The following is a 20,799-nucleotide window of genomic DNA, read 5'->3' as shown; positions in this document are numbered from 1 at the left end:
GATGCCAGTGCACAAACAATGGTGCATGAACAGAGTAGCCCTGGTGGCAGCGATGAAGGGGTCCAATATAATATGCCTTATAACTTGAGACCAATCAGCCACCTGGTGGAAAGTCCTGCTGTGCCACCACCACGGAGCTTGGAATCTCATTGCTAAGTGAAGCTTGTAGCACGATAGTTCTTCCTGCAAAGATCCTCTGCTATTGGCTGAACACCGCTTGTTCCTGACCCCCTCTAGTGGATGCGTCTCTGTGCTGTTTTTCAGCTCTTTTGCCCTCTTTCCTCACGCTGAGTTTTCATGGAAGGAACAGCTAGGAGAAGGAAAGTAGAAAAAAGGGAATATATGGAAGGAAATGCCTCAGGAATTGATGGCTGCATGATTATAACTTTGTATTTCATTGTCTAATTTGTAGGTTAGTCTATAACATTTATAGACACACTGTTTAATTCAACAGATATTTATTAAGCACCTACTATGGCTTAGCTACTCTTTACTAAGCATGTGCTAGGGTTGGGCAATGGTTATATAGAGATAAATAAGATAACGTCCTTGTTTTCACAAGAACTTACCTTCTTAAAATATGTGACCTATAAGCAGGTAAGTTAAGGGTTATAGGTGCTAAGAAAAAACTCTGCTTAGGTAGAGTAACTAAATAACTTAAGGGGGGCACTTAACTTGGGATAAGCTGACTTACATGGAATATCGGGACAACAGCATAAAACAGAATGGCCCAAGAAAAACCAGGACATAGTTTCACATTATGAATAAAATAAGGCACACAAAGGACAGAGCAGGCAGTTTCACAGGCTGATATGAGCAATGACTTCATTAAAGATATTTTTGAGCTGAATCATAAAAGATGGGCGGGTATTGCGGTGGACACTGAGAAAACTCATTTCAAACCATGAAAAGCACCAAGGTGTGGAAAAGAAAAGAACAAATAGCAAGTGATTCAGTCTGGCTGGAGTGGAGGATCTGAAGAGAAGAGGTGGAGACTGAGACTGGAGAGGTAGGAGAGTACAGACCATGGAGACAGGAGCTTGTATGTTATACTGGGGAGTCTGGAGTTCTCCAGCGGGGATAGGGAGCCACTGCACAGCTTTAAGCAGGAGAAGAACATGATTGCATTCGAATTTTAAAAAATTAACTCTGGCAGTAATGCGTGAGATGGATTGAAGGGGCTGGAACATAAGGCTATAAGCATATTTCAAGCTTAAGGATCAAGTTTGGGAGGATTTGGGGATCAGTGATCATACAAAGGTGGTTTGCTGGATATCTACTATGTTCCAGACTTTTACTGGGTATTGGGCCACTTAATTCTACAGCCACTGTTGGAGGCGAGAATTACTCTGACGGGTTGAATTGTGTCCCCTCAAGATTCATATGCTGAAGGCTAATTCTCAGTGCCTCAGAATATGGCCTCTTTGGCAACGTGGTCATGGCAAACATAATTAGTTAAGATGAGGCCATACAGGAGTAGGCCGGGATCCAATGTGACTGATGTCCTTATAAAAAGGGGAAATTTGGACACATACAGAAACAGAGAGAACACCATGTGAAGATGACGGCAGAGATCAGAGGGATGTGCCTGCAGCCAAGGAACACAAATGACTGGCAGGAAACCACCAGAAGTTAGCAAGGAGGCACGGAATAGACTCTCCCTCACAGCCCTCAGAAGGAACCGATTCTGCCAACACCTTGATCTTGTACTTCTAGCTTCCAGAACTGTGAGTCTATAAATTTCTGTTGTCTGAGCACCAAGCCTGTGGTAGTTCGTTATGGCAGCCCTAGCAAACTAATACAATTACTTTTTCCATCTTACAGATGAGGAAATTGAAGTTCAGAGAGTCCAAGTAACATGCTCATCAGATGGTAAGCAGAGCCAGGATAAGAACTAGCATCTGTCCTATCCATAGTCAGTGTTCTTCCCACCAACCGCACATCATTAATTCTTCAATGTTGCACCGTTGTTTAACATACATACACCACAGTGAAGTCATTGCTTCATGCAATGCTGTCTGTAGAGCTCAAATGGGAACTCTGGACTCTGTTTCCCTACAGAGCAGCTGCAGTGTTACTAGAATGTCATCATTTCTCCTTAGTATAGAAAACGATTCTGGATTTCTTGGTGGAGTAGGGCGGTGGGGGTGGGGGACTTTTGTAACACGAGAGATTTTATTCTAGACAAAGAAGTAGAGAAAATCTCTTATTTTGGTTGATGTGTCAGCAACAGAATATATATGAGCTGTAAAGACAAGCAGATGTGGCTACAAAAGCCAGGTTGGCATCAGAATATTTCGTCTAATGTTCCAAGACAACAGCCTTTCTGTTTAGAAATCTGAAAATGGTCAGAAATTCTGCAACCCTTTTATCCAGACAAAAGGTTGCAAATTGAAAGCCAGAGACTTTGCAGATGAGTCTTTCTTGGTCTTCAATATAGTGTAAATATAATACATTACACTGTTGCTTGGACATGGTCTTGCTTTCTAACATATTTTTTACTTATTTGACGACTGTGAAAAATCATGCCCTTAAGATAAAGATAAAATCATGCCCTACACTTTGCCATAGTCCTCACCATTCCACAATATTTACACTGGCCCTGCACCACTCATTTAAGATCTGTAAACATTTCAGTTTTTGACCCCTTGTCTAGGTATTTAACAGTTTTTTTTATGATGTTCTGAGTTTCATGATTTGATAGCTCTAGTGTTTAATATCCAAATGACCCAAATGCAAAGCCCTTTTCATTTTCTTTCTTTTTGTTTCTTTTTAAAACAAAAGAAGGAAGACAGTCAAAGCTTCAGTCTATATTATGTTTATACTCAAAGGAGCTAATGATATCCTAACCTAAGGACATATCTGGGAGAAAAGATTAGTTTTGTTATTTAAGTAGAGTGCAAATTTTACCTAGCAAAAGCTTTTTAAAAATGTATCCTCAGAGAACACTTACTTCTCTGCTTGAGTAGTGCTATATGCCATTCAGACTGAAGGACATAGATGTGAGGGTAATATTTAATTCATTCCTCTCATTTCCATGTCTTTGGGGCTTTTGTGCTAACACTTAGCTGTAATGTCAACAAACACTAACTTTGAAATTTCCAAAGGTTTTCTTTTTTTCCCCTCTTTTCTCAAAAACATCCCTCTTCCTTTTGCACATTTACAAAATAAATCTGAAGCTAGAACTTCAAACTTCCTTTAGCAAGAGCCCCATTTCTTCACTAATAACAGGGTTTGCTTCAACTAAGCCCCAGAGCTTGCCAGCTCTCCACCCTCATTGGATTCCAGGGAGGAGAGAGGGAGATGAAGCAAACTGGTGATTGATGAGATCTTGTGGGGATGGCAGAAAATAGTTCCAATTTTAATTTATTAGGCTTATATTGACAAAGAAACCATAGCTCTTTTTAAAAAATTAATTAATTTAATTTATTTATTTATGGCCGCATTGGGTCTTTGTTGCTGCACGAGGGCTTTCTCTAGTTGTGGCGAGAGGGTTTACTCTTTGTTGTGGTGCGCAGACTTCTCGTTGCGGTGTCTTCTCTTGTTGCGGAGCATGGGCTCTAGGCGCACGGGCTTCAGTAGTTGTGGCACACTGGCTCTAGAGCGCGGGCTCAGTAGTTGTGGTGCATGGACTTAGTTGCCCCATGGCATGTGGGATCTTCCTGGACCAGGGCTCAAACCCGTGTCCCTTGAACTGGCAGGCGGATTCTTAACCACTGCGCCACCAGGGAAGCCCGAAACCATAAGCTCTTAAAAGCTTACTTCATTCACATATTTTTTGGCCAGTGAAAAGTTTCACCATTGCCAAGTAAAAGTGCTTCCTTTATTTCTCTCACTTCTGCTGACATATAGATTTTTTTGGAAAGACTTAATTAGAATCAGAAAGCAGCGGATCCAGCCAGAACTGGTGATGGAGACAAGGTGTTTGGTAGCTGGATCTTGCTAGTTTTTTGCTATTTTCCTGGTTTTGCTATAGACGGGAGTTGAGGAGGTACAGTCCTTTGACACAGGAGAGCGCCTCTCGCCCTGGAGTCTATTCACTACTGGGGAAAAGGAAAATGAGGGCTGTGTGTACTATTCCTACCCATGTGGATGCTGCTGACCTTGGAGGTTCCAAAAGAATAAATGCTGTTTTATGATTCTTGGAATAGCTGCCGCAGTGAAAAAAAGACTTGAATTCTTGATGAATTCTTTAGAAAAATGATATTTTCAGTCTGCTCAGCTCTGTACTTAAAACCGGAAATGAAAGAGTTAAAGAAGCTGAGAAAATAAAGACCTTCTCTAATCACGAGTTTGGGGGAAGAAGTGGGTGGATCCATTTGAAGCTTGCCAAATCTTGCCTTTCTGTTTACTTCCCTCTTGTGCAATCATTCTTCACGATGCTCTTGTTGATGTTAACATTTAATGAGGGCCAAAAATATGCTAAGCCCTCAGTGGTACATAGAACGAGCAAAGCCCTTTCTCTGAAGTTCACATCAAGACACAAAGCGGGTAGAGAAAGAAAAGTTGAAGACAGGAGCCATAACTGTAGAATTATAAAATGAATTCCACCAGCTGTTCTCAAAACAACGCAAAATACTGCCCCCTCCCAATAAACAACAAAACCCAACCCACAATGAGACACATCAATTGATAGTCAGACTATATATACTAGAATATGTGAAAAAATATATTTTCAGGGAATATATGTTCATGAATTTATTCCTTTACTCCCCTCATTCGAAAAATCTTTATTGCGTTATTGCAAAGCCCTGGTTTTGCATGGGATAAAAACGTGTTTCCATAATATTCCTGACCTAAAGGAATTTCTGATCTGGTAAGAAAGACAAAATATGCACGTGGTATCTGTTGATTAGATAACACCACACTCTTATTAATAGGAAGTCAATGACTCTTCCCACCCGAGTACCATCTATTTCTCTCCATCCCCAAACCTTAGTCTGGATCCCAACATGTCCTTCCTGGTCTCCTAATTTCAGTCTTACTCTTCTCTTGTCCATTCTTTATTCAGTAGTTGGAGGGCTTTTCTTATCTGGAGAAGGCCTGGAGCGTATGTAAGATTTGCACTACAGAAGGGAACTGGGAATGTTCTCAGAAGAAGAAATTCCCATGTGAGGGAAGCAAGTGAAAGAATAATAGTTCCTTTAAGTAAATGAAACATGTTCCTGTGCCTGGGTGTTGGGTTATGCAAAGAAGGAGGTGGTGAGAGATGAGGAGGGACGTGCAAGGCAGGGTCTTGCAGGTTACGTGAAACAGCTTGTGCTTTCTATCATAGGAGAGTAATTGAAGGCGTGGAAGTGTTTGCAGAAATGCAGAGCATCCCTTCACATTTCCTGCTTTCCACACCTCTCCACCTTTTTGTGCCCATTGGATGCTTTACTCATCCTTGAGAGCATTCTATTATGATTCCTTTCCATATCTGCAAATGACTATCAGATTTGCATCCAGTATTATGGCAGATTGAGTTAACACAGATAGATATCTTTCCTTTTAGATATACTTGTCTGCAGTGGATAAAATACTTAAAACACAATAAAATACTATAAAATTTACCCATAGGGAAAGGAAACTCTCAAGGGCTAGGAGGTAAAATGGGATTTTCAAGTCAAAGCAGTGAGTGTCTAAGCCAATGCTAGGGGGTATCTAACCCAAATAAAAGCTCTTAAATGCTAAACACTGAAATTTTGATATCCTCACAGGGAATCCCAAGCCAGGACCATATTATTATAGTTTGCTAGACTCTCATAACAGCACCACAACTGTACAGGTTAAAGCAACAGAAATTTATTCTGTCACAGTTCTGGAGGCCAGAAGTCTGAGATCAAGGAGTTGACAGCCTTCTAGAGGCTCTGAGGGAAAGTCTGCTCCATGCCTTTCACCTGGCTTCTGGTGGCGGCTGGCAATCCTTGGTTTTCCTTGGCTTGTATATCACTCCAATCCCTGTCTCCATTGTTAGATGGCCTTCTTCCCTGTGTTTCTGTATCAAAATTTCCCTCTCCTTTCTCTTATAAAGATTCAAGTCATTGGATACTATATATTGGATCCAATACGACCTCATCTTAATTGGAGTACATCTGCAAAGTTCCTATTTCCAATTGAAGTCACATTCACAGGTATTAGGAGCTATGACTTGAACATACCGTTTTGGGGAACACAATTCAATTCACTACAAGGACATTAATATAAAATTTGGTCCCAGGGTAGTGAAATACTGATAGTGCCACATCAATGCAAACATCTCCTCCAATCAAGTCACGTAGGACTCCAACACACACACACACACACATACACATCTGAAGATTAGCTCACAGCAAAAAAAATTACAGTGCATACAAGGACATGATCTACCAATGTTCTACAATAAAGTATCAGGTAAAACACTAAGGGACAAAAATTTGAAATAATAAAAATATCCAAAGGATTTGCAATTATGAGAAGAATCCACTATAAAATAGTTACTGAAGTGTTTAAGACATAAAAGAAAAAACAGAAAATAAAATGAAAGATGAGAGGAAGAATAATGTGGACTTGGAAAAGAGAAATAGATCCTCTAGAAATAAAAAGTATAGTTATTAAAGTTACAAACTTAATAAATTGGCTAAGCAATAGATTAGACGTAGCCAAAGGAAAAAGTCAGCACATTGGAAGATGAATCTGGAGCAAGTGTTCAGAAAGAAGCACAAACTGATGAAGACATTAAATGTATATACATACATATATATGTAAAAGACTGAGTAAGGGGCAAGGAAGACTGGAACAGAAAATCCAATATGTATTCAAAATAACTCCAGAGGAAAAAAAGAAAATTAATGTGAATGAGGCAACATTTTAAAAGACAATGGCTGATAATTTTCCAAAATTAAGAAAAGTCATGATACTCTGATTGACCCCTGAACACTCCAGATGCTCAATAGACTGCAGAATACCAAAGACAAAGAAGAAATATTTAAAAACAAACAAAAAACCTATAAAGGAACAGCAATTAGATTGGCAACAAAATTTCTCATAAGTAAAAGTAAAGGCCAGAAGAAAATAAAACAATACCTTTAAAATACTAGGAACAATAACAGTCCACTAGAATTATACACCAGGGGACCTATCATTCAAGAAGGAGTCTAAGAGAAACCTAAACTGAAAAAAGGGTAAGAGAATGAGGCACTAGTAATATAAAAGCCATGATTTAGGAAGTAAAATGAAACCCAGAGGAAAAAGAGTAGAAATACAAAGCAATAGAAATTATAAAAAATAAAACCACTAGCAATCCCATCTAATGAACACAGTATAAAAACCATGAATGAAACATTAGCACATCAAATCTAACAGTGTACCTTAAAAATACAGACAAGGTGCGGAGAAAGAGATGAATCGGCAGAGCACAGAGGCTTTTTAGGTCAGTGAAACTATTCTCTATGATACTATAGCAATGGATACAGGTCATACCTTTGTCCAAACCCATAAAATGTACAACACCAAGAGTGAACCATAATGTAACCTGTGGATTTGGAGCGATAATGATGTGGCACTGAAGGTTCATCGATTGTAACAAATGCACCACTCTGGTTGGGGATGTTGATAATGGGGGAGGTTATGCATGTGGGGGGGAAATAGGTACATGCCTCTCAATTTTGCTGTCAATCTAAAACTGCTCTAAAAATTAAAGTCTAAAAAAATACATGTGACAAGGAAGGGTTTATCTCAGAAATATAAGGATGGATTAATATTAGAAAATGTAATAAAATCACAAATGTGTAGGAAACACATTTTAAAATGGAAAAGGGGGTAAAACAAAGTGCATAATACCTCAGTTGATCTAAAAAAAGTATTAGATGAAATCCAACATCCAGATGTTACTCAAGATACACACACACACATACACACACTTAGCTAACTATGAATAAGAAGGGAACCCTTTAAACAGGTAAAGAATATCTACCTAACACTTACAGCAAATAACATAATCTATTTATTAAACGTTAAAGACATTTCTGCAAAGTCCCAAATAACACAAGGATGCCAATTTACAAACATGATTTTTTAACTTTTTACTTTGAACTAATTTTAAACTTACAGAAAGTTGAAAAAAAACTAGAGAAAGTCTTTTTATATTGGTCACCCAGCATCCCCTCATATTAATATTTTATATTATCATAGTACAGTTATCAAACCAGGAAATTAACATTGGTACAATATAATCAACTAAAGACCTTATTCAAATTTTGCTCATTTGCCACTGATGTCATTTTCCTGGTCTAGTTTCCTATAAAAGATTCTAGTGATGTTTGCCACTGATGTCCTTTTCCTGGTCTAGTTTCCTATAAAAGATTCTACATTATGTTTCCTTGTTTAGACCTAACTGTCTCCAGTGATTTGTAATAGTTCACCAGTGTTTCCTTGTCTTTCGTGACCTTGACACATTTGCAAATGTTGGTCAGTTATTTTGTTGAGGGTCTCTTGGTTTGTATTTGTTTGATGTTTTCTTATGACTGGGCTGGGGTTATGCAATTTGGTAAGTCTAACACTGAAATAAGGTTGTATTCTTCTCAGTGCATCATACCATGGGGCTCCAGTACCTCCACATGTACAAGGTGTAACAAGTTGTCAGAACAGCAAGACACTACAAGCCAGAAACTTACTGGTTTAAGAATTGGAATGAATAAAGCAAATTGTCTTTTTTTTTTTTTTCACAGATAATGCTTGTCTACATAGAAAAGCCGAGACAATATACAGACCAACTATTAAAACCAATTACATAGTTTAGCAAGTTTGCTGGATAAAAGATCAAAATATAAACTACCTTAATATTTTTATTCACATGCATTAATTAATCTGAAAATGTAATAATAATAGAATAAAGCATAACATAAAAATATCCAAGGTACCTAGAAGGAAATATAACAAAGATATACAAGATTTATGGAGAAATTTATTAAACATTTATAAAACATGAAAGAATAACAAAACGCACATGCGATACACTTCATTCATGGACTGGAAAAATAAATAGTTAAAATAAAACAATTCTCCCTAAACTGATGTATAAATTCAATGTAATTTGAACCAAATTCTCAGCATAGCTTTTCTTGGAATTAAACAACTGATTCTAAAAAATTATAAGAAAATAAACCATCAAGAAGAACCAATACAATTTGATGTAAGATTTTTTTATAAAGCTTTAGTAAATAATACTGTGCTTTTGATGCAAGGATAAATAAATAGATCAACTGAAAAAAATGGAGCAGAAACAAACTTACATATTTTGGGTACCTGGTATATGAAAGAGATGGCATTAAAAACCAACGAGGAGGGGCTTCCCTGGTGGCGCAGTGGTTGAGGGTCCGCCTGCTGATGCAGGGGACACGGGTTCGTGCCCCCGTCCGGGAGGATCCCACGTGCCGCGGAGCGGCTGGGCCCGTGAGCCATGGCCGCTGGGCCTGCGCGTCCGGAGCCTGTGCTCCATAGCGGGAGAGGCCACAACAGTGAGAGGCCCGCGTACCGCAAAAAAAAAAAAAAAAAAAAAAAAAAAACCAACGAGGAGGGGCTTCCCTGGTGGCGCAGTGGTTGAGGGTCTGCCTGCTAATGCAGGGGACACGGGTTCGTGCCCCAGTCCCGGAAGATCCCACGTGCCGCGGAGCGGCTGGGCCCGTGAGCCATGGCCACTGAGCCTGCGCATCCGGAGCCTGTGCTCCGCAACTAGAGAGGCCGCAGCAGTGAGAGGCCCGCGTGCTGCAAAAACAAACAAACAAACGAACAAAAAACAATGAGGAAGGGATGGATTACTCAAAATGTTTTTTTTGATAACTGGTTATTCTTATTAACTGCCATGTCACACCATATGGATTAAAGGTCTAAATCAAAATATCAACGCCCTTAAAAGTCTAAAGGTCTAAAGTTAAAAAATCAAAATTACAGAAGTTCAGAAAACAACAGAGGAGACTATCTTAGTGGTATAAATTAGGACAACTTAAAGCCTAAATAAATAAATAAGCCATACAGTAAAAATTGCATACAATTGACTACTCTAAAATTCAAAACTTCCACACAGCAAAATACACATAAAGTAAGTGAAAGGACAGGTAAACAGAACATCACAAATTCGTATAATGGACAAAGAATTAGTATCCAGGACATCGCATAACCTAGATTATAAAATGCACATTTTCCACACTTTGATATCTCTAAATTTGGATATATCTTACTATTGAGAAAAAAATTGGCAATATCTGATCAAGTTAAGAATGCTCATACCCTCTGACCCAGCAATTCTGCTCCCAGGTATATACCTTAAACCAGTGTTTTTTCAAACCTTAGATCCTAACTCGTTGAATCACAGAAATAATTTAGTATGTCATTCTCAGAATTTAAAAAGGAATAGAATAGAATAAAGTAGAAATACAGCAGAACGTACCTCAATTTTGTTTCAGTTAAATGCATGTATATATGTTTATGCGTGTTTGCACCTGGGCCTGTGGATGACGATACATAATGCAGTCAGACTGTGGGTCCTTGTCAAAATGAGGATGAAAAACACTGCCCCTAGTGAAATTCTGACAGACATGAACAAGGAGGCATATACAAGAATGTTCACTGGAGAACTATACTTAATAGAAAAAACTTTGAAATGTGTAAATATTCATCAATAGTAGAAAAAATAGATTATTATAAACTCATAACAAAATAACATTCAACTGCAGAATATATTGAACTTAAGTCTACAAGGATCAACTTGGATAAATGTCAAAATCATAATTTGAATGGAAGATGTAACGTCCAAGAGGGCTTATAGAATCTGATACTATTTTGAAATATTTTTAAAAATCAAAATCATACATTTTATAAATACAGGACCACCAGGTAACGAGACTAGTAGTTACTTTTGGGAAAGGATGGAGAGAGAGAGAGAGAGAAGGAGAGAGGGAGAAGGAAAATTAAACTGTTGGTTGACAGCTCTTTAATTCTGTTGGTAACATTTTCTTTTTTACCAATACAAGATCTCCAGAAAACTTGGCAAAATGTTGACGTTTATTTCTACTTAGTGTTATATTAATTGCTGTACTTTTTGACTATTTGCTTTGTTTTATAGTAAAAAAAAAATAATTTCTTGAGAGCAAGACAAAGTAACACATGTATCATGTCCCATATTCTCAGCATCCAGGGCATGTTTGGGATACAGTGTGCTTAATTCATTGGTTAGTCAACCAATGGACTTTGGAATATTTAATGCCATTAGAGAACATTCTAGTACCATATCTCATGTATGAAAGAACCTGGTAGAGTCCTCAGGCTTGCAGGGAGAGGGTGGGCAGCATTGGCAGGTGATGACAGCCTTGTGGTCAGTGGCTCCATTCATTCCAAAGTACTCCACAGGGAAGCAATAGGAGACTTCAGACATCCCAGACAATGTATTTGTGATGAAGCTGACAGTATGGAGAAAAATATCATTATCCTTCCTTCTTTAAGAACTCGAGGTCAGAACCAGGAAAGGATGTTTGGTTGCCGGATGCCTTTCATCAGTGTCAAGAATTCCCAGGAGATCTTTCTCCCAAGAGACTGGGGGAAGGAAGAAAATCGTAGGGCAGCAGGGGACCACCCAGTGTGTCTTAGACTGCCATCGAGTTGGAGATTCAGAGAAAGGGTGGGGGGTGGGAAGAGAGAGGCAAAGAGGGTCTCTGGCTCTGGGGAGTGGCTGAATTCCTGCTCTGACCCTGTGTGGTTCTATAAATTCCACTGCAGCTCTCCTGGTGGGGAGTAGAGGCAGCTGTTTGTACTCAGGACACTTCCCCTTCCAGGCTGCAGCTGTGATGGATTCTGTTGCTCTCAGGGAGAGGACAGAAATAGGTTGGTGAAGGCGTACAATTCCCTGGTTTAGAGAGAGAGAGAGAGTTGACAGCGAGAGGAAAGATGGTCCACACCCATTCTTGCCTGTCTGAGATGCTGCTTTGGAGAATATGCAGTTCCAAGCCCTTTGAGGTTGATTAGAAGTGAAAGTCCACTTGATAGCTGATCACCCTGCTAAGGAATCGATTTGCCCCAAATTAATTTTTAGTGCTTGTTACAGACTGACCGTTGCTACCAATTAGGGGAGGTAGGGGGCAGAGGGAAATTTCTTAGGTATAATTTTAAAATCTCCCTGACTTGTCCTCTTTTAAGAGAGAAATCTTATTTACTTGGACAAAGAAGAGGGATTTTCTGTTCTTCTTTCCGTAGCAGTGGACTTGTAGGGGCGCAGGGAGAGAGGGTCTGTTCTCATTTGGAGAGTGAACGCACTGGCAGACCAGAACAAAACGCAGGCTGGACAGAGCAAGTCCAGGACTGAAAAAGGATGCACCAGAGGAGAAAGGAGTTAAGGAGAAGGAATAGAGAACTAGAGAATGAAATAATACCTAAAAGTTATTTGGAGTTTACTATAGATCAATCACTGTTCATAGCATCTTACTTACATCGTTTTATTTAACCCTCTAACAACCCTCAGATATAAGTATAGTAGAATTATTACAAATGAATAAAGTGAAGTACAGAAAGTTAAGTAACTTACCTGTGGGAGTCAATTAAGTCAGCTCACCACTATAGCTGTCCCTCAGTATCCGCGGCAGATTGGTTCCAGGACCCCCATGGGTACCAACATCCACGGACGCTCGAGTCCCTTATACAAAATGGCGTAGTATTTGCATATAACCTATGCACATCCTCTTGTACACTTTAAATCATTTCTAGATGACTTATAATATCTAGTACAAGGTAAATGCTATGTAAATAGTTGCCTGTGCATGGCAAACTCAAGTTTTGCTTTTTGGAACTCTCTAAAAAATTTTCCCCAATACTTTCAATCCTCATTTGGTTGAATCCATGGATGTAAAACCTAGGGGTATGGAAGGCCTGTACAACAGTGCCCCTGCTTCTGAGCACCGGATAGGATCTCACATTCCTGCTTCCTGAAGGCAGATATTACCATTGACTCGCTTTGTCCTATAAAATATGAGTGGAGGTGACACGTGCCACTCTGGACAGAGATTTAGGAAATGGTGCTTCCTCTGTCCTTGTTCCCTTCCCCTTACCATGACAAATCAGAGACACTCCAGATGGAGGCATTGCCATCAGCCTGGGTCACAGAGTGAAGAGACATGACCGAGTTGTGCATTGATCAGAAAGCCCAGCCTAGAAGCTTCAGCTATTTAAACAACTGTGTAAGCAGCTAATTCAATGAATTCAATTCTTTCTTACTTAAAATACCTGCAGGGGTTTCTGTTTCCTTCCCTGACTGATACACTTAAAAAAGGACTCCTGCAGAACCTGATACAGTGAACCACTCCCTTCTTGACCCTCTCCCCTCCGTTTCCATGGCACTGTTCTTTTTTGAGTTTTCTTACTCCTTCCCAGTGCCCTTTATAGGTTTAGCACCTTCTGTCCATCCATAAATGTTGGTGTATTTCAGATTTGATTCTTGGCAATCTTCTCTTATTGCACAGTTTGCCTGTAAATTTATATCCACATGTTTATTTATCATCTGTATCTATGCCTGCCAGTACATGGATGGCTATCTTCAGATCAGACCTCTCTTCTGAGCTCCAGATCTGTATTTCCAGCTGACTCCCAGAAATCTCTGTCTCAGCATTAAAATTCAAAACAAAATCCATCCTCCTCAATAACACCAAACCTGCTCCTCCTCTGGTGTTTCACATCACAACAAATGGCATCACAAATCAGTTCATGACTTCTAAGAGAAAACAGTCTTCTTCAACTATTCCTTTCACCAACCCTCATATGTCACCTCCCATCCATCAACAGTGTTTCTCTTTCTGTTACCTTTTCATTTGTTTAGAAAATATTTATGAAACACCTAAATGTGTTAGGAATATCATGTTAGACAATGGTGAACAAGATGTGGTCCCTGCCCTCAAAGAGCTTAGCTTAGTTCACACTGTCACCATGTCTCCCCAGCCTATTACAATAGCCTCCTAACTGGTGCATCTCTCCAATCTACCATGTTGTGGCCCAGTGACCTTTCATTATTGAAAAATGAGCTTAGAATATGTCTCCTGTGCTCAGACAGGTCTGGTTCTGAATACCTGCCCTTAAACTGGTTAGTTGTGTACCCTGTGCAAAGTAACTAAAAAAATTTTTGTGTGACTGGCCTTTTATGTGACCTAGACATCAGGTAGCTCAATAAATATTAGTTAATATTAGTAAAATGAAAATTTGACCAGATGACTAGCAAGCTTATATTTCCTTTGTGAATCTTTACTGTGGATAAGATAAAGTCCAACCTCTTTGGCACAGGGTACTAGAACCTTAATGACCCAAGAGAGGATGAATTTGCTTTTATTTTCCTCCTTCCTCACACTCCCGCCATGTGTTCCCACCATACCGAATGATTTGTACTGAATGTACCTGTTACAGTCTTTCTGGCCTCTGTGCCCTTGCACATTTTGTTCCTTCTGCCTAGAATGCTCTTTTCTTGGTCATCGTGGACTCCTGATCATCTTTCAATTCATCCAGCAACATTTACTGGCCATTTATAATTTTCCAGACACTGCATTAGGCATTCAGGACTCAATATTTTATAAGGCATTGTAGCTGTTCAGGAGATCCTTACAGTTTAATGAGAGAAGCAACCAGTAAGCAGGTCATTACAATATCAAGTGATGGGAGCCCTGATGGGCAGAGGAGGACAGAGGAAAGTTGCTTACCTTGCATTCGGAGGGTCCTAGAAGATTTCTGGGTTAAGGAGATGCCTGAGCTAAGTTTTAAAAGAGGAGATGGAGGAGAGGGAGGGAGAGTATAGTCCGTGCTTTTGAGGAATTTTGCTGTATAGGGGGACAGAGAAATAGGATACAAACTCTTGGAGGAAATTGGGTTGAGAGGTTATTTTTTTTAAGATAGGAAATACAAAAACATGTTTGTATACTGATGTAAATGACCCAACTGACCCAATATAGAGAAGCAGTAATTGATGGCAAAATGAGAAGGGAATAAGTGAATCACTTTGCTGTACACCTGAAACTAACACAACATTGTAAGTCAACTATATTTCAATTCTTTAAAAACGAGAGTGGAGAGTTGCTGAAGTGCTAGCTTCGAGAAGACAAAAGAAGACAGGATCCAATGTGCAAGTAGAGTGCTTGGCCAGAGATTGGAGCATGGGGGAGGGGCGGGCTCATCTGCAGTAACCTCATGTCTGCCTTCTCCTCTGGTGTACTCCTTTTCATCTTTCTAGAAGTCCTTATTACCATTTTCCCAGCAGGGATAGGATTTTAACCATACCTCTGTATGCAGAAGGCTCTCAAAAATTTATCCGTGGAATGAATAATGAATGACAAATGACCTAGATACTGTACCAGCATGTGCAAACCTAAAACACAAAACTTGCTGTCCAAAGGAAAGAATAATTGAATTACAAATTATCCTTTGGAGCACACTTATTCCTAAGTTGAAAAGTGCCTTTAAATTTCGTTATTGCCAACAATTTGACTTTTAAGTGGACTTAAATAATTTTGTAACTTTTTTGCGAATTCTGTTTACACAATTGTCCACTTCAAAAAATAATTTCGTGTTATGCAGAGAAGCCCTCAAGTTTTGATATTTTGAATATTTGCCATGAACTAAAGAAAATATTTCTTAAAGTAGAAAGATTTAATTATGTAATCGTTCATCACAGAAATGTTAATAATAATAAAAGAATTGGAAAAAAGTAATCTGTAAGAGGAAATTACATTAAAATATTTATTAAATTCGATACATCCACGAAATTAATGAGAAAAAGAATAGGCATATTTAATGACACAAAACCTATTTATGACATATATTTAAGCAAAATAAACAGTTTACAAAGCATATGTTCAATATTTCTTTTAGAAAAATATATAAATTTAGACATTGAAAAAATTCCTGGAAGGATATATACCAAAGTATCACATAATTTCCCCTACATGTTTGAATCAGGGGTGGGATTTTTTTCTTTTTTCTTTTCTTGCTTTTCTAAATTTTCTAGTTTTTTTGGTGATGAAAATATAGTATTTCTGATTTTTAAATGTTATTTTTAATCAAGAAAAATGCATATTCATTCTGCATAGTCCATCAACTCCTTCATTCAGCATTATACCTACATGGCCCATAGTTCTCCATCACTAACATCCTTAATAGACCACATTTTCCTATTCCTTTTCCTTTCACAGGCAAAAAGCAGTTAACTCCCGTGTTAAGTCTCTTCTGAAGCAAAAGACTGTCCACACAGTGTTAGCATTCATCTGGGAGGAGTGTAATGGTGTGGCAAACATTTTCTATTTTCCATTCCAGACCAGGAAATTTACAGGTGGTCTGGGTATGTCAGGAGTAAATATTCATGATCAGTGGGTATCTTGACTATCCTGAAAAATGCTCTGTGGAAGTGTGACTGTTTCTTCAGGTGGTAAATTATTATTCATTTATCATCTCAGAATATTTCATTTTCTCCAATGCAAGTGTGATGTTTAAAAAATAGCCTTTGGTTTTTTTTCAATTGAGGGAAGGGAAGCTTCATTGAAACTGGTGAATGCACTGTGCCTTTAATACAGAATCTATAGCATCTTCAAAAAGACATCGAAGAAATATTACAAAACAGGTGTTAGTGTTTCCGAGCTTGGCTCGTTATAGGTAAAAGTAACATTTTCAATTTTATGTACTTAATGCCCTCCATCTTAGCCATCCTTAATTTCCACTGTAATCTTCTCCAAAATTAACTTCCAATAGAACACAAGCTTCCTCTCCAAATATAGCCTCCACCAGCACTAAAATAGCAAGCTTTTTTTTTTCTTTCTTTCTATTTCTTCCTGGTCACAATCAGAGAAGAGAGAATTCAGTAAAATTCTTCCCTTTGAGGAGCATGGTAGCATAATTTGAATCCTTTTGGGAAAATAACAACCCACTCTAGATATGTAGAAGACAGGCGTTTGAACTGTTAATATTTTATGTGGCCAGTGTGTTCCTTCAGCCCTAGAATGGATTTTGACGATGCAGCTGTGTGGACTTCTCCGTAAGTCAGGTGATGGGAAGCAGGCAGGCTGTCAGTTCATCTCATGCTGTACATTTTCATTGGTACTGGGGCCGAGAAGAATGCTGATATGTGTGGAATAAAGAAATTTCAAAATAGAACATGAGAATGGAAAGGATCTTCACATTCATGGTGGGGGGGGAGTGCAGAATTATAAATATATGGGAAATAAGTGTCAGAGAGAAAAAAATGGAATAGAACAAGATTACTAGATTAATTAGATGTAGGATGCCCAGCTAACTGAGAAAATAATCAGTCCTAGTCAAAGGAAAAGAGGTATAAACTAGAGATTTACAGAGCTTTTTCCACATAAAAAATTAAGAGCAGAGCACAGGAGAGGTATGAGACTAGATGCATAATAAACGTTCTGATATGACACCTGTTTTCACCCTTCAAAGGGAGAATTTTGAAGTGAGCAGGGAACACATGCAAAGGGAAATGTAGTTTATTGGAGAGAACAAGGCTTTGGAGAGGAAAAGGTTTGAGAGTTGCTTTCCAGCTGTGTCTCATGGGGCAAGAAACCTTACCCCTCCACCTTGTCTTTGCTTTCTCGTGTTTAGAATGAGCAAGTTAACCTCTACCTCCTTGGAGTTTTATTATCTCTGAAAGTAGATGGTATAATGCCTGATATGTGATTGATGCTAAACAAATAGTACCTATAATTATTTCAGAGAAGGTTCAAACCTTTAAATATAGCTTCCCAAGAAATGTTTGGTTACTCTGGCTTTGGGGTATGAATAACATAGTGAGGCCCCAACACGTTTGTCCAATGTAGCCGATGTTCTTCACTCTTTACGAGTAAACCAATGTAATGCACCAGTTAATTGATAAATAATATGTTTTTTCACCAAGAATCATGATTCAGTGTTAAAAGTTGTAAATATATTGTAGATATGTTTTGCTTTTGTTATATAAATTTGGGAACTAGGGCTTCCCTGGTGGCGCAGTGGTTGAGAGTCCGCCTGCCGATGCAGGAGACACGGGTTCATGCCCCGGTCCAGGAGGATCCCACATGCCGCGGAGCGGCTGGGCCCGTGAGCCATGGTCGCTGAGCCTGCGCGTCCGGAGCCTGTGCTCCGCAACGGGAGAGGCCACAACAGTGAGAGGACCGCGTACCGCAAAAAAAAAGAAAAAAAAAATTTACTTCAGACCACTTGAAGTCTCCCTTGTTTAGACTACTTGTTTTTAAATTTTAGTGATGAAAAGAATCAGCTTATTACAGATTCTCTACGCCTATTTCCAGATATTCTGATTCAGTGAGTCTTGGAGTCAATATACATCTCAGGAGTCAGTATACATGACAAGCAGCGCCAAGCCATTCTGATGTAAGTAGTCCATAGACTGCCTGAGAAACCTGCTATAGATTTACTCAGCTTGATATAATGGCCTCCTTTAATCAAAGATCTAGTAAGTATTTTCTTCCTTCAGTTTCTAGAACACATCCTGTTCCCATTTTCACTTTTTCTTAAAAATGGCACTCATTTCTGGGCCAAATCTAGGCCAGACTGTGAAAGAGAAAAATATTCCTTGTGCACAACTCTTTCTAAATGCTCGACGCTAGTGGTCTTCTAAGTGGTGTGTGTACCCTAAAAGCTACACGAAGTGACTTACTGGGGTGTGGGGAAAAATTAGAATTTCTATTTCTATTTGCTTTATCTTAAAAGAAAAATTAAACGTCACCAATTTGAATGAATTGGGACAATAGTGTATATGCAGTGTTTCTAAGTAAGTGAACTTACACATAGAGGCACACACACTCAAACACTTTTCACTGATAGAAATGAGTAGGGAAGAGACTGAGTACCAGCTGCTGTAATCAATAAAGTTCCCATTTCCCTAAATCTTTCAGCATTTATTATTGCCTTGTATCATTGCTTACATTTAATGTATTTATGTCTTCTTTTCCCAATTAGAATGTAAACTGGAAGACAGGAACGGGTTATTCAACCCTCTCCCCACACCCAGCACTCAACCCCAAGTTTCCAATTAGTGGGCATTTAATAGCTGTTTGGAGATGAACAAACTTGTCTTATGTCTTTGTCTATTAGTTCTTCAATTTCAAGGTGATTGGCGGTACCGCTGACTGTCCTTTCTCACCTCTTTGTTTTCACACGTTCTGTCATCCAGAACCGCTCTTTACTCACATTCCCTTCCGATGAACATATATGTCTTCTCTGTGGCTCAGCTCCAATATTATCTCTTCTCTACTGGCTTTCCTACTTCCCCAGCTTCAGTTAGCCCCACTTCCTTCCTGGCTTTCCAGAGTAACTGATCCATGGCTCTTTCATAGTAACTGCTATGCTGTGTGCAAGCCTGAACTCTCTCTGGATTCCAAGTTTACACTCAATGCCTGTTCTTGAATGATTGGTTGAATAATGAATGAAGGAACCAAAAAACTGCCTTTATCCTTTGTCTGGGGATTTTTAAAAAATCTTAGAAATATGTTAAAAGTCTACAAGAGTAGATAGCATCATCTAATCACCCTAAAGGGATTTTTCACAACAGCTTTTCATTTCAATGTGTGAATAGAGAATTGTTGTGCTAGAGCTAAAAAATTGTAGGCAATGCTTTAGCTCAGTTTCCTCTCAAAGGTAGCAATTTATAAACAATTACGAATGAGAAATGCTCTGAAGAATGCACAAGCACACGAGTGCTGATGGGTTAATATGGTAATTTCAAGAAGTAAATAGATGAAGGCAACTATAAATAAAAGAATAAGAAATAACCTTAATTAAAGTGCACCTTATTGGAATAGACATTTTAAATGAATCTCTCTCCACGTTTTGTTTATCTAAATGAATATTTGAATCTAGTGTTTGGAAATTTTCTATAAATTGTTCCAATGATTTTTAAACCTCATATTTCCTAGCAGCTGAGAGTGACTCCACCACATTAAGTGCACATTTCCAGAATGATTTCAACTGAGATGTTTTGTAATATGCTCTGGTTGCTATTCTGTATTCTATACCTAAAACTCTAAAGAGATTACCAGAACTCTGGGGCCCAGGACGTGATTAAAAGGCCTTCTTTTATTCTGAAAAAGAGGGACAAAATGTTCTGATCTCTAAAGTTAGTGAATATTTACACCTATCAATGGGAAAATACTTTATTCGTTTATTTATTTATTTACTTATTTATGGCAAATCCAGTGATTGAGGTAAGTAATGGGGTTGTAAAAAGTAACTGCTATTCATCACTATTTGTCTATTCATCCATTTGTCTGTAATTTGTCACTATTCATCCATTTGTCTGTAATGGAATTGGCACTGAGTAAGAAAATGACTGTCTCATTTCCATGGCCAAATGTCCATTTACTATTGCATAGGATAATGAAAAGTAGGTCTAGGCCACTTATCTGACTCAGGAACATTTAGAAGGGCAAAAATTGCATGTAAATACAAAGTTGGTAACACCGACAACTTTGATGTCTTGTCTGGTGCTTTAAACATCAGGCATCTAACCCTAAATCTCGCTTCGGTAACCTATTACCCACCCTCCTTTCATGTTTGAAATTAAAATGACAACAAAGTGTACGGGAAGAAGAAATAGGAAGTCACAACTGTTTTTTCGATGCTGGAAATTCAGAAGTTAATAAAACAGAAGTATCCCTTCCCCCAAAGAACTTCTTGTCTGGGGAGACAGGAAATGAAGAAGTAAACACATAAATAAACAAAATCATTTCAAACAATGAGAAATGTCATGACAGAAATTGGATGACATGAGAGAAGAGACCTTCTGGGCATGGAGTGGAGGAAGGTGGGTCCTACTTTGATATT

The 20,799-nt window shown here is 38.7% G+C and overlaps 1 long non-coding RNA gene across 1 annotated transcript in view; it reads left to right on the top strand.

The window, feature by feature from the left end:
• Window positions 1-894: 894 nt before the first annotated feature.
• Window positions 895-20,799, top strand: part of LOC141276035 (uncharacterized) — an 89,171-nt gene continuing 69,266 nt past the window's right edge. Inside the window, exons 1-2 of the long non-coding RNA XR_012324887.1 lie at window positions 895-1,009; window positions 1,538-1,727. This is a non-coding gene — a long non-coding RNA (uncharacterized lncRNA). The remainder of the gene's footprint in view (window positions 1,010-1,537; window positions 1,728-20,799) is intronic.

Source organism: Tursiops truncatus, chromosome 12, assembly GCF_011762595.2.
Source record: "Tursiops truncatus isolate mTurTru1 chromosome 12, mTurTru1.mat.Y, whole genome shotgun sequence".
NCBI lineage: Eukaryota > Metazoa > Chordata > Mammalia > Artiodactyla > Delphinidae > Tursiops > Tursiops truncatus.
Note: the sequence above shows the minus strand (reverse complement) of the source record. Positions and strands in the feature narration are given on the sequence as shown.